Source organism: Ursus arctos, unplaced genomic scaffold, assembly GCF_023065955.2.
Source record: "Ursus arctos isolate Adak ecotype North America unplaced genomic scaffold, UrsArc2.0 scaffold_24, whole genome shotgun sequence".
NCBI lineage: Eukaryota > Metazoa > Chordata > Mammalia > Carnivora > Ursidae > Ursus > Ursus arctos.
The window spans coordinates 33,662,769-33,675,027 of NW_026622919.1; the positions used below are offsets into that span (position 1 = coordinate 33,662,769).

General features: G+C 39.2%; 1 protein-coding gene across 21 annotated transcripts in view; it reads right to left on the reverse strand.

The window, feature by feature from the left end:
• Nucleotides 1-12,259, reverse strand: part of BCAS3 (BCAS3 microtubule associated cell migration factor) — a 578,553-nt gene that overhangs the window by 216,870 nt on the left and 349,424 nt on the right. For 2 of the 21 annotated variants that reach the window (XR_008961213.1, XM_026517502.4), the window contains one exon: nt 1-12,259. This exon is cut by the window's left edge; it is cut by the window's right edge. The exons of the other annotated variants lie outside the window; for them this stretch is intronic. The gene's annotated coding sequence lies outside the window, so the exon portion shown is untranslated. 21 annotated transcript variants of the gene reach the window in all.

Consider the following 12,259-nt stretch of genomic DNA (forward strand, 5'->3'; position numbering starts at 1 on the left):
TTGAAAACCTAGGGGCTCACAGGCCTCAAGGAAGAAAGGCCTTTGTGGAGAAATACTAAGTTAGCGAAGGTGGAACAGCACTCGTATGTTTAGGCTTTATTTTAAAATCTCAAAAATAAATTGTTCACACTTAATGGGAAGAGTTTGGAATGTAATTCTGTTTTCACAATGGAAAAGAGATGATGAGTTTCCTTAATGAACTGTAATTTGCACCCTAGCTTGATGATTTTAATACCTACTTAAAGGTGAGTAAAACCAAGGCAGAGGGACAGGAGATCAATTTTAAAAATTAAAACAAAGTCGCTCTCACTTCTGGTTTCAGGGATGTCATTAAGAAATGAAACAAAAAATTCCAGGTGAGAACTCTCTAATGTCTACGATATGACTGCTACTTTGCTTCAATGGAATTAGGATCATAAAATTATAAACACACTATAGTTTTTCACTGGAAAGGATCTTAGAAATACTCTAAGAGAAAGATTAAATGGACTTGTAAAAAGTCAGCATAGCTGGCTGTAGCAGAGTTGCCTCTAGAACCTAGGATTCCAAATATCTTATATAGCTACAGACCTCATGCATGAGGCAAATACTGAAATACCGCCACTCACAGAGAGACAGCAAAGTGAAGAGAAGAGTCGAATATAAGTCAGGAAATGTGGGCTCTCGTTCTATGTCCACCACTTACTGGTTTATGTTGGCAAAAATAACCTAATAGTCTGAGTCTCAATTTCTTCATCTGTGAAATGGGATTTACATCTCTCCTGAATATATTACAGGGTTGCTGCTATTCCCCATAAACTCAAGGTATTATTAAATTATTACAAACAATTTTTCCGAGAGCATTAATGGGCTGAAGAGCTAACACAATTATGTAAAACAGAGAAAAATGCACTTTTCATAGGAAGATAGACCCAGAGGATGGCACATATTTCTAGGACTCTTGGATACAAGTAGAAATATACAACCACCCCTTAAATACCAAATCAGACCATAGCCTGGCATGCAAATCAGCAAGCAAAAGTCGAATCCGTGGTTTCCAAAATCGATGCTAACTATTCTACTGGCAAACCTAAAACCTACTTTTTATCTTTCTGCCTATGACAGAGTGTGTATGGCACGGACTCCAGAAAGAAATCATGGGTGACACGTGGCCAAATACAAGATGCCGTCTGGCAATAAAGGCAACACACGTGCCTAGGAGCCGAGAGCTACTGTTGTTCCGACTGCTGGCATTCTATTGCTTGTTGTGTGTGAAAGTTGATGGCATAGTAATATCACCCACCATGGCCTGACAGACACGGACCCTGTCCTTACACAGAGGAGCCCCTCTGAGGCAGAGTCACATCTATCCCCAAATGCTAGTTTTCCAACACTCCAATAGTATTAGAATATAACTAAGGCATTAGCATCCATCAAAGCGACGAACACTTCCTGGATCTAACCGCATAAAACGGCCTCCTGCTTTTCCTGTTTCAACCAGAGCCCTTGTCTGTCACCGACTTTATGAAGAAAAACTCTCCTAAGACCTCAGGAGGCACGTTTTTGATACCGACTTCAAGAACTAGGATCCGAACTGCTTGGAGACTGACTGAACCAAAGAGGTCAATTTGGCTAGAGGGCAGGTGCTTCCAGAAGGGATACAGAAGAAGCATGGCTGGAATTTTGAATCTTCACTCACAATATTTAGACCTCGTGTTGTAACATGGGATGTAATCAAAGGTTCTTGAAAACAGAGTGACAGAAAAGCAGTATTTGAGGAAGAAGACTCTATCAGCATTAGGCAGGATAAACTGTGGGAAGGGGCAGGGTCAGCGAGCCACGTTTGTGGCACCAAGCGGGGCCCCGCGTTGGGGTTCCAGGCCCGCGGTAACTGAGACGCAGTTCTGTGCTCCGCTGACGAACGGGCTTCCTCAGGTCGCCCTGCTCGTTCTTTCAGATATTAGAGACTAATGACGAGAAGTAAACCGCACAGGTTACTTTCTCTCAATTAACTGGAAACACATTTTATTTGTTGGTTTTTAAGGCGCTCTGGAAATGAGCACTGAGAGAAATACTTATGCAATTATTATTAAGTATTAATAAGCATTCGGAAGAGTTTTAGATTTAAAAGAAGTCCTTGCAGTAAATTTAGAATTCTTCATATCGACTTCGTAAAGCCGAGCGTGGGTTCTTCAGCTGTCTCCCAAGTATGTGAGTAGAACAACTGGGCAGATGCTTTCGGGCACCATCCACACGCTTCCCTCCGCGCCCTGCCAGCTGCCTGAGCCACAGAAGAAGGGCGAGGGCCACGATGCCACGGAGTACAGCCGTGCTTCACGAACCGACCGAGAACCACTCCCGGCCTCGAGAAAAGGGTCGGCAGCATTTGTTAAGTACAGATATGGATTTTATTTTTCTTGTAAATGTCACAATGAAGGAAGATATCATTTAATGATCTGCTGTGAGAAACAGGTCTGCCTTATGCACAAAAATGGCTTCTGTGACCCTGCAGAGTGGCTCAACCAAAGACACACAGGCACAGAAGAACGTGGAGACGTGCATGGAGAACGAGAGGTGTCGCGCCGAGGCTCTGGCACCGAGGCTCTACACACACCTCCCTAAACTGGACACTCAAGGTGCTGCCAACGTCACACACGAAGGCAGCAAAGCTCCTCTTCTCTGCTTCCAGAGAGCTTTAAGGAGGCCCAAAGCCCTGGACGTGGAAAATCAAGTCTGGCTGCTATAAAGCAGCCCCTCTCAGACATATTCTCATTCCTGACAAATACCCACCCACCGGCAGGCCTGGGAGACACATGGCGACCAGAGCGAGTTGTCAAAACTTATCATTATAAAACGTCCATCTTCCAAAAGTACAAACTTTGCTCAATACAATGTTTGCCTTGGAAGACAGCTCTTTTGAGAGCTATAAAAAGGGGGTCAGAATTGATGAGGTTAGCTCCTGAAGTCTATGCTAACAATCCTGTTAAAACCATAAAGGTGAATAATGATGGTAGAATGTTTTGCCAAAAACAAAAGCAACAGCAACAACAAAATCATCAATTATATTCCCCTACTTCAAAGAATTTCATAATTTTTAGCATTCCTCTCAAGAAAAGAAAACCGCCCATGAGTTACATGGCCCTCCTCCTTTCATTTCCTTTCTTACCCTCTCCGCTCAGGTGGCCAGCCTGGTGCTAGACGGCCTAGGCTACACGTGAAGTTCACAGCCCTTTGCCTGATCTCATGATCTTCTATCAAAACAGCACTTTCAAAACAGTTTCCTGTCTAGCGCTGCCCATTGCGTGAGTGTTTCCTTGGCTTGGATCAGCTGCCAAATTAACTCCCTTTGGTAGAGGACTGCAGAGAACTCACTAGAGTCCTGTCCCCCCTCCACCTTAAGGCTTGACATCCGGAAGTGACTTAGGAAGTACTCTAATGGTTACCAAATTTGGGGGGAACGGATTTAACTTTTCTGAGCTAAACATATGTTTAGGGGAGGCTGCATCACTAATCATCACTTGACCTTGTGACAGACCAAAAGTTGCTGAATTTCTTTTCCTTAAAAAAAGCAAAAAAACCCAACTTTTCCCAGCTAGCACAGCGATGTAAATGCCAAGTCATGTTGTGAGGTGACTGCAAACACGCTGATTTCCAGATGTTTGACAAGACCATGCAGGAGCACCAAGAAGGCTGGTTCACAGTTTGTCACAAACTCTGCTGGGTTACTTGCATTCTGGGGATTTTACGCAGCTGTCAAACCACTTAGGATAGAGAAACCCTGAAGGTCTGTCTATTGCATACCAAATTTTAATCCATCGATTGTGGGTTAAAAAGAACTTTGTCTTTGAAAACAGAGAAAATGTTCCAAGTCTACGATTATTACTGTGTTCAGAAATAACTGTAGTGTGCTTTTGCTTGAACATATATTTATTGTTGCCCCAACATTCACTTAAATAAGCTCGTACACCAATCAAGTACGATACGAATCTTGAACAAAGCCCCGCACGTTCCACTAAATATCCCCTCTGTATATCAGCCATAGATAAAATCTGATTTAAGTCAAAACATAATATTGCTCAGGCTGTCCTTGATGTATAGGCTTCTTTTTTTATGTACTCATCCTTGATTCTCACTATTCCTGGTGGAAGTCTTCCAAAAAAAACCAGATTTAGTTGTCAGATTTACAGTATCAAGGAATCTCTAAAATGAATGGGTTCTTTAAAAGAAAAGCCAAACTTTGGGTAATTACATTCAAATTCCTTAATCATATTTTCTGAGCTCAATGGGAATTGTGGTGTTTCTTTCCAGAGCCACACGAACGCAGTACATTTTCTTCCCTCAAAAGGATATCTAAGAAGAGGACTCCCCTTGGCAAAATGTTAATTTCAAGTGCATGTTTCTTATGTTTTCTTTTTCATGCAGTCAGAGGCAGCATATGTGTGTGCATGTGTATCCATCTATCTCACCCTCTTCACTTTTTAAACACACACACACACGTGGGGGAAAAAAAGGATTTAGAGTATCTCAGGGTGTATTTGCAAGCATATAGTTTACCAATGGTGGTAGACATTACTGCAGTTCGGTAATATCTGCTTCTTCCCCAGCTCTGGCAGGAGGACGAGAGGACCATTTAACATTCTGGTCCCTTTAACATTCTAGTCCAGTCATCTCCAACAGAACTTCCTGTGGTAATGGAAATGTTCTATATTTCTGTTGTCCAATATGGTAGATTTGTGATGTGGCTAGGGCGACAAGGAACTCAATTATGCATTTTATTTAATTATCCCTCATTTAAATTTAGATAACCAAATGGAGCTGGTGGCTATCATACCGGACAACACAGTTCTAACCCGTGAATTATGAGATGTGACCAGCGTGAGACCTCCAGTGTCCCCTCCCCTCTTCCCCACCCCACCATCATCACCTGCAATAATTCATTGCTGAAGCCTCAGTTAACCTAGGTTCCTGAATAGAGAGAGCATGAAGTCAAGACCCCTGCAACCTGTGATGGGCAATCACTTAGCCAGAAAAGCCACAAAAATAAACAAGAAAGAAAATACAGTATAATCTGATCTTCGTGAAGAACGCATGGGTCAAAGATAACCCATGGAAATAATCCAAGAAGCTCCTACTTCTCATGCACAGGTGGTGGTGGAACAAGAGGGGGAGATGTAGCTGTTCTAGCAGACTAAAACTATTGCATCAAAATATAGAGATGCATCATAACATAAAACATAAGCACCTGTGATAAGGGGTGGATAACGTCGGGCATCGTGGTATCAGCTGGAAAAATAACTCAAGAAGAAATCTTAACACCTTTTATGTTGTTATTGCCATACAAGCCATTCTTGTATCCAAAGTAGTAAAGATATTTTTGTTAGCAGTATTTTTTCCCACAAAGAGAAAAGTTCCCCAGTAGTGAAAGAGTTAAAAGAGACCAAAATTAGACACAGTTCATGTTAAAGGTTAGAAGAATAATCAGTCATTTGAAAAACACTACATAAACATTTTTCCGGATGCAATTTTCAGTCCAAGGATACATTTCCCAGTAGAAATCAGCAGCTAAAAAGGAAATCATTTCGTCTCCATAAGTGCCAAATTGTATCCTGATTTTTCCTGGTCTGGCTCAACTTTCAAAACTAGTGGTTCAACTTCTGCAATCTTTCACCCAATGACTATGTAAACACATCTTTATAAGACAGACATAATCCTTGGGTGGGCCAATTTATGTTGGATTATGAAAATACTTAAAATACAAAATCGTATAATGACTGTTGTCCTTTGGTTTTTCACTAAAAGGAAAGAAAAAGCCAGTTAACATAGGCAGTGGTTCAGCTGAAGATAACAGGACACATATACATTGCTTCCTCTTTTTTCCAGTATCTTTGAAAATATTCCTGACAATTCAGTAAAGGATGGCTTCATATTTTGGCAGGGTGATACATAAATTAAGAATTTGTAAATACGCCTCTGATATACTCATATCACATGCTATCCTGCACCACACAATCAGAACGAATTCAACTACTCACACGAGGCCAGGAACAATTCTCACCCTTGGAAGTGCTATGGATCTTCTGTATTCGGTCAGAGGTTATAGAAACATTAGTTTTAAGGATAAAGTAATCTAAAGTAAAAACCCAAAGATTCATTCAGAATTTATTACAGCCTCCGATTCATATATTTCTTACATTATTCAGAACTCTCCATAACACAGTTGAAGCAGAGTCTCAACCCTATAGCTAAGAGAAATCATAAATTTTAAATCTTCATAGAGAAGTAAACTCTGTTTTTTCACTTCTCCCTTGAAATCCTAGAGCTTTTATAGTCAACTACAAAATGCATCATGAAAAGTCTATCTCCATCATTTAGCATGTAGAAGAGAATAATTTTAACTTTTCCTCCAATGGATAAAGTTATGTAAAAGAAGACATTTGGGGAGTCTTTGGAGAATGCAGAATAAATTATAGCGGTAAGATCTGGAAAAGTTTGGTTGAACGTTAAGAGATTTTCACATCTGTGTCTCTACACTCATGTCTTGGGAATAATGTATCTCCAAAACCATTCACAGAAAAATGTTGTAAAGTATTCCTTCCTTCAGTAAGCAAAACTTAAGAGCTGCAATCAGAAACATTTCATCATATGTTGTTGACAATTACATCAAATATCCATAATTATATTCATATAAATAATTTTTGCCAATATGTTACTGCAAAGCAAAGAATTTAGAATAGCTTAACCTTAAAAGTTCCTTACAATTTATAGTATGACCCTGAATAATTTTCTAATGGCTAGATTAGTCCTTCATCTTTGTTCCCCAGAAAACATATAAAGATGTCACTGAGGTGGTATGAAAAGACCATAGAAATGAACACGGCACAGCACACATTGTCCTTCCCATGCTAGGAGAGGCTGAGGAATGATACAATTTTTAATTCATAAAATTTTAACTGAGGGCAAGGACATATTAGGATTGCATTTGCCTCTTCAAATGACTGTTGGTGCCCAAACCAGCACGAAGTGTTCAATTAAATATTTTCCTGTAAGTCTAATTTGAAAGACATAAAACTTTTAACTTGTTTGCCAAAATTAGAAAATCTTTAGTTCTTCTGAATATACATCTAAAGACGTTCAAAACTAAAAACTACAGGTTGATTATTTAAATCTCGCCTTTGAATTAAAATATTTTGCATTCCTTTCTGACTTAAAACACTCTCTAATGAAAGCCACCATTATTTCTAAGTGAAGAAAGAAAAGGGAATTTGTCTTACTTCTCCCCACTCCTCACTTTGCCATTGTCACCTGTATCTATTTCCAGGAAGCCAATATTCATTAGGGTTAATCTGCCTACTAAATGAATAAACAAAGGATTTCTCTGTCACTAAGAGGCCAGGTGAGCCGATAGCATCTTCTAACACAGAAAATCATCTGTACCATACAGCTCAGGAAATTACCTGCTGCAACCCCACACCTGGGATCATTTGGCAGGCAGATCACGAATGTTGAGTAATATATGGAAAATGGGCTATAACCATTTTCTCAAAGGACTGAAAATCTCACATATTTTAAAACAGAAGAACATTTTAATCTAATTAATAACTGTCTAACTCACCCAAGAAAACGAGTGGGGGGGAAACCCAACTAGAGATTTTTTTCCCATGTTTTTCCCCCTAAAAAACAACAGTGGATATAAGAACTAATATCAACGTACCAAGGGGCAATGAAATAAGAACTGGTACAACAGTACCAGTATTTCTGTGGATCACAAGATGTTAAAAGTAATCTAACAGTTCCAGAAGAGAATGCAGTCAACAAACTAAATAAAGTATACTGTTCTGATCCCTACCTTGATAGGCTGAGAAATTCAGACCAAGCAAAGCTCAGTGGTTCAAGACTCCGGGAAAAGAACCTAAGACCAATTTTTGGTTAATAAATTAAATTGATAATATTCCCTCTGCATGCTTTCCTTTATGGAGCAAAATCCCAGCTCTTGCTTCCCTGTGGAAATCATCTTTTTTCCAGTGAAACCATCCAACAGTAAACCACTGGTGGTAAATAAATAAGCATAAAATAAAAGAAAGGAGGTCAAAGACATCTGACCTCCCTCCATCTGTGGAAGGAGGGAGAGAGAGAAAGAGAGGGAGGGAGGGAGGGAAGGAGAGAAAGAGATCCAAGATACTAGTTTTAAATAACATTTGATAGCCTGAAAACTGTGGTATAAGCAGATAAAAGAACCAACTGGAGGAGGATAGATCTGATTCGGCACGTGACACTGTAGCAAGAAAACTCATTTGCAAAACATGAAAACAAATAGTGATTAGGGATTATGACCTTCTCAGAGTGAGGTTCAGTCCTACAGGAGGGCTGAGTTGTGACACGGAATGAGTAAGACTAAATCTATCAGCTTGTATGCCAATGAGAACCAACCAACGTGCTCTCCTTGGCACACAGACCATGAAGTGGCTGAGGCTAGAGCTATCTTTATTCAGCTTTTAAGAATCTACTTGCACAGAAAAGGAGCCAAACTCCTGGGCAGATGATATATCATTCTCTAGAGGGACTAGAGACTGGAGAATGAAAAGACCGAGAAAAAGGGTTAGTCAACATTAAATGAGTGCCTACTGTTTATCAAACCCCATATGAAACAGGACTGGGTTTGTTTAAGGGTGATTAAAAAACAGATCCAGTCTCTGTACACAGTGTGTGTTGTTGTTGAATTTCTTAGCTTCACAAGGGCTCCCTGGCTGTTTTTAACTGAATGTGTCACATGAGTATCAGATACTACAAAACTGGGGGAGGAGGTGACCACGTGGGGGAACAGTGTTCTCAATGGAGAAGCAGCAAAAATGAGGAACCCTAGCCCCATGCAGGTTGCACCGAAGGAAATGCAGAATAGAACAAAGAAAAAGGCCTTATTGAAAATGTGGGATCTTTCACAGTTTTTTTTATCTGTGCGCCAGGTTTTCTGAGATAAGCCAGTGAAACATAAATCAAAGTAAATGCAGACTCTATGTGACTCCCACTAGCCATCAGGTTATATTGTTGTATTGACAACAGATGCTGAATATACGAATGTCATATCCACGCAGTGCTGACTCTATTTTTGCTGAGAGGGTTTTTGGGTGTATGTGGGAAAATTCAGCATGTCAGTCCAAGGAAATGTATATGATTTCCCTTTCAAGATCCTACAAAAACATATGGGAGCAAGATAATGTTTGTCCTGACCTGCCAAAATCCTGGGGAGATCATCTCAAATCCACATCACATTCCTGAGTACTAATGCTCACACTGGGGCTTTTGCATTAGCAGATGTGTGAAAATGCGTGTACTCCGAGAACTCCCTCACGGCTCCACATCTAAGGAAGCTCCTCCACAACAGCTATTCCAGCCAAAAGCTGAAATGCTCTTTCCAAGTGAAGTGTACCTTCATTTAAGCCGGTGTCTGGACAGAAAAATTCAACTGAAGGGTTTGTGATTTGGCTCAGAACCAAGAAGAGCCTGAGTGAATGTTGGACAGATTTTCAGGAGGCCTCCCATGTTCTACTTCCAGACCTCCAATCATATCAAAGACTCGGGTAAATTTTTCCTCACTCGTGTAACAATTTCTAGCAATCACATTTTCCCATTTCAAACCTATCACTGGAAGAGCCATGGGTATGATTCTAGTGGTGATTCAAACAGGGGGTGGGGGGCTGGTGTGCAACAGTGCCCCAAGCTCATTATTTAGGCGGTGGCAAGAAAATATGCCGAAAACATTACAGAAACTAAACTACTTTGCATACTTTCTTTACAATTTTCTTCTGTAAAAATAATAGGTTTTTGAGCCTCATAAAAGTAACACAAGCTCACTGTAAAAAACTTTGGAAAGACTTTAGAGAAGAAAATTTAAATTGCCCATAATCCCATCACTCAGAGGTTAAAAGTTATTTACATTTTGGTCTGTCTCCTTCTAGTTTCTCAAATACCAATATCTATATCTATAACATTGTGTATAAACATACTGGGTTTTTTTAGCATAACACTTTACACAGGTATCCTTCTATGTTCATAATGACAAAATGAAAAGCAGCGGTCAAAATCTTAATTAAACAAAAAGCACTACACACACACACACACACACAGGACACTTAGAAATGTTAAAAAGGATACCGAGGTATACTACGTTTATTCTATAATGAATCCCTAACAGTTATGCGTATCTACATTATCACATAACATTAACACTGTACAGCAAAGCTACAGAATGTAAGGAGAAATCAAGAGAAAATTAGCAGCATGAGATTGTAATTCACTTTTCTAAGTCCATGATAAAGAGGTGTGTGTGTGTGTGTGTGTGTGTAAACTTAATACATACACATGGCATCAGAAGATACACAATGAAGGAGGTAAATCTAACATAAATGTAACTTCATGTCCAGAAGACAGAGAATATACCTTTTTCAGGTGCCCATGACATAAATTCATAAAATGTAAGTATTTTTTGCTAAAAAATAAAATCCGATGTAACCAATCTTCTAGGTGTAATTAACAATTTACAGGACATTTCAGAAACCAAAGAACACCATGGGGATGCAAGCAGCAAAATTCCATCTGTGGGAAAGGAAACACTGTAGGATAAATGGTCCTGTTTCTTCAAAAAATATAGGGAGGTGACAAAAGGAGATGGAAGAGAAACCTATATATGCAGAGAGTCTTATGAGATGTATTAACCAATTGCAATGTAAATAGGTCTTACTTGGAACATGATTTTTAAAAATGAGATAATCACTTGACATGGAATTTGACATGGGTCAGAAATTTGATCTTAAAGAATTATTAAGTTTTTCGGGCCTGATAATATTATGTTTTAAAAAAGGACTCCTTATATTGTGGAAATACACACTGAAATATGTATAAATGAAATAAGCAAATGAAATTTGCTTCAAAATAATCTGGGGGGGGGGGTGGTGGGGTAAGATATAAAACTAGTTTGGCCAAGAGTTGAAGCTACCTGATGGTCAGGGGTTCATTATGCTATTCTTTCTATGTCTGCATATATTCAAAAAAAATTTTTTTTAACGATTTTTTTTTAAGATTTTATTTATTTATTTATTTGACAGAGATAGAGACAGCCAGCGAGAGAGGGAACACAAGGGGAGGGAGTGGGAGAGGAAGAAGCAGGCTCATAGCGGAGGAGCCTGATGTGGGGCTCGATCCCAGAACGCCGGGATCACGCCCTGAGCCGAAGGCAGATGCTTAACCGCTGTGCCACCCAGGCGCCCCTCAAAATTTTTTATAATAAGGAGTTAAAGAGAAGAGAGAGTGTCTATAGACACATACACACATACACACACACACAGAAACTGATAATAGCAGGAACAGATAATTCTCTTGAGGAGTTATGCTTTAAAGAAAAGGAAAGAAATGGATCTGTAGCTGAGATCACTCTTAAAACAGACCTCACAGTTCATTCATTTTTATTTAAACTTTATTCTGGCTAGAGAGATATCATAAAATGTTGGCAATCGTTTAATGAGAACGTTTATATATTTGTTGTCGTATATTTTTAATTTTTTCTGTAGGTTAGAAACCTTTCATAATAAAATGTTGTGTAGTAAAGCACCTACTCAGTGCCAAGTTGAAAAATTAGCTCAACAATTCTTGCCTGTTTCTACTTTCAAATGCACTAACAAATAATTTTATTGAGACAGAAATAAAATCCACTGGTATTCTGACTGAGATTGCATAAAAGTTCTTTGTTTTTTGTTTTTGTTTTTTTTTTTAAGATTTCATTTATCTATTTGTCAGAGAGAGAGAGCAAACACAAGCAGGGGGAGCAGCAGGCAGAGGGAGAAACAGGTTCCCCACTGAGCAACGAGCCTGATGCGGGACTTGATCCTGGGATTCCAGGACTCTGGGATCATGACCTAAGCCAAAGGCAGACACTTAACTGACTGAGCCACCCAGATATCCCTGCATGAAAATTCTGAATTAATTTGGAATACCTGCAATTTTTACAATAGCCAGTCTCCTTATTCAGAAACATGATGTATAGTTAATGTACGTAATCTATATTTCTCTGAAGAATTACAGTTTTCCTTATTGTAGACTTTCCATTATTTCTTCTTAGGGTTTTTACAAATGTTTTATGTTTTCTGGTGCTATCATGAGAGAAACTTTTTAATGTATTAGCTCATTTAATTAGTTTTTATTGGTTCATAGAAATCGTATGGATGTTCTGCATATTAACCAAGTATCTGGTCAATAGAATTAGTTCTTTAAAAGTTGATACTCTTGAATT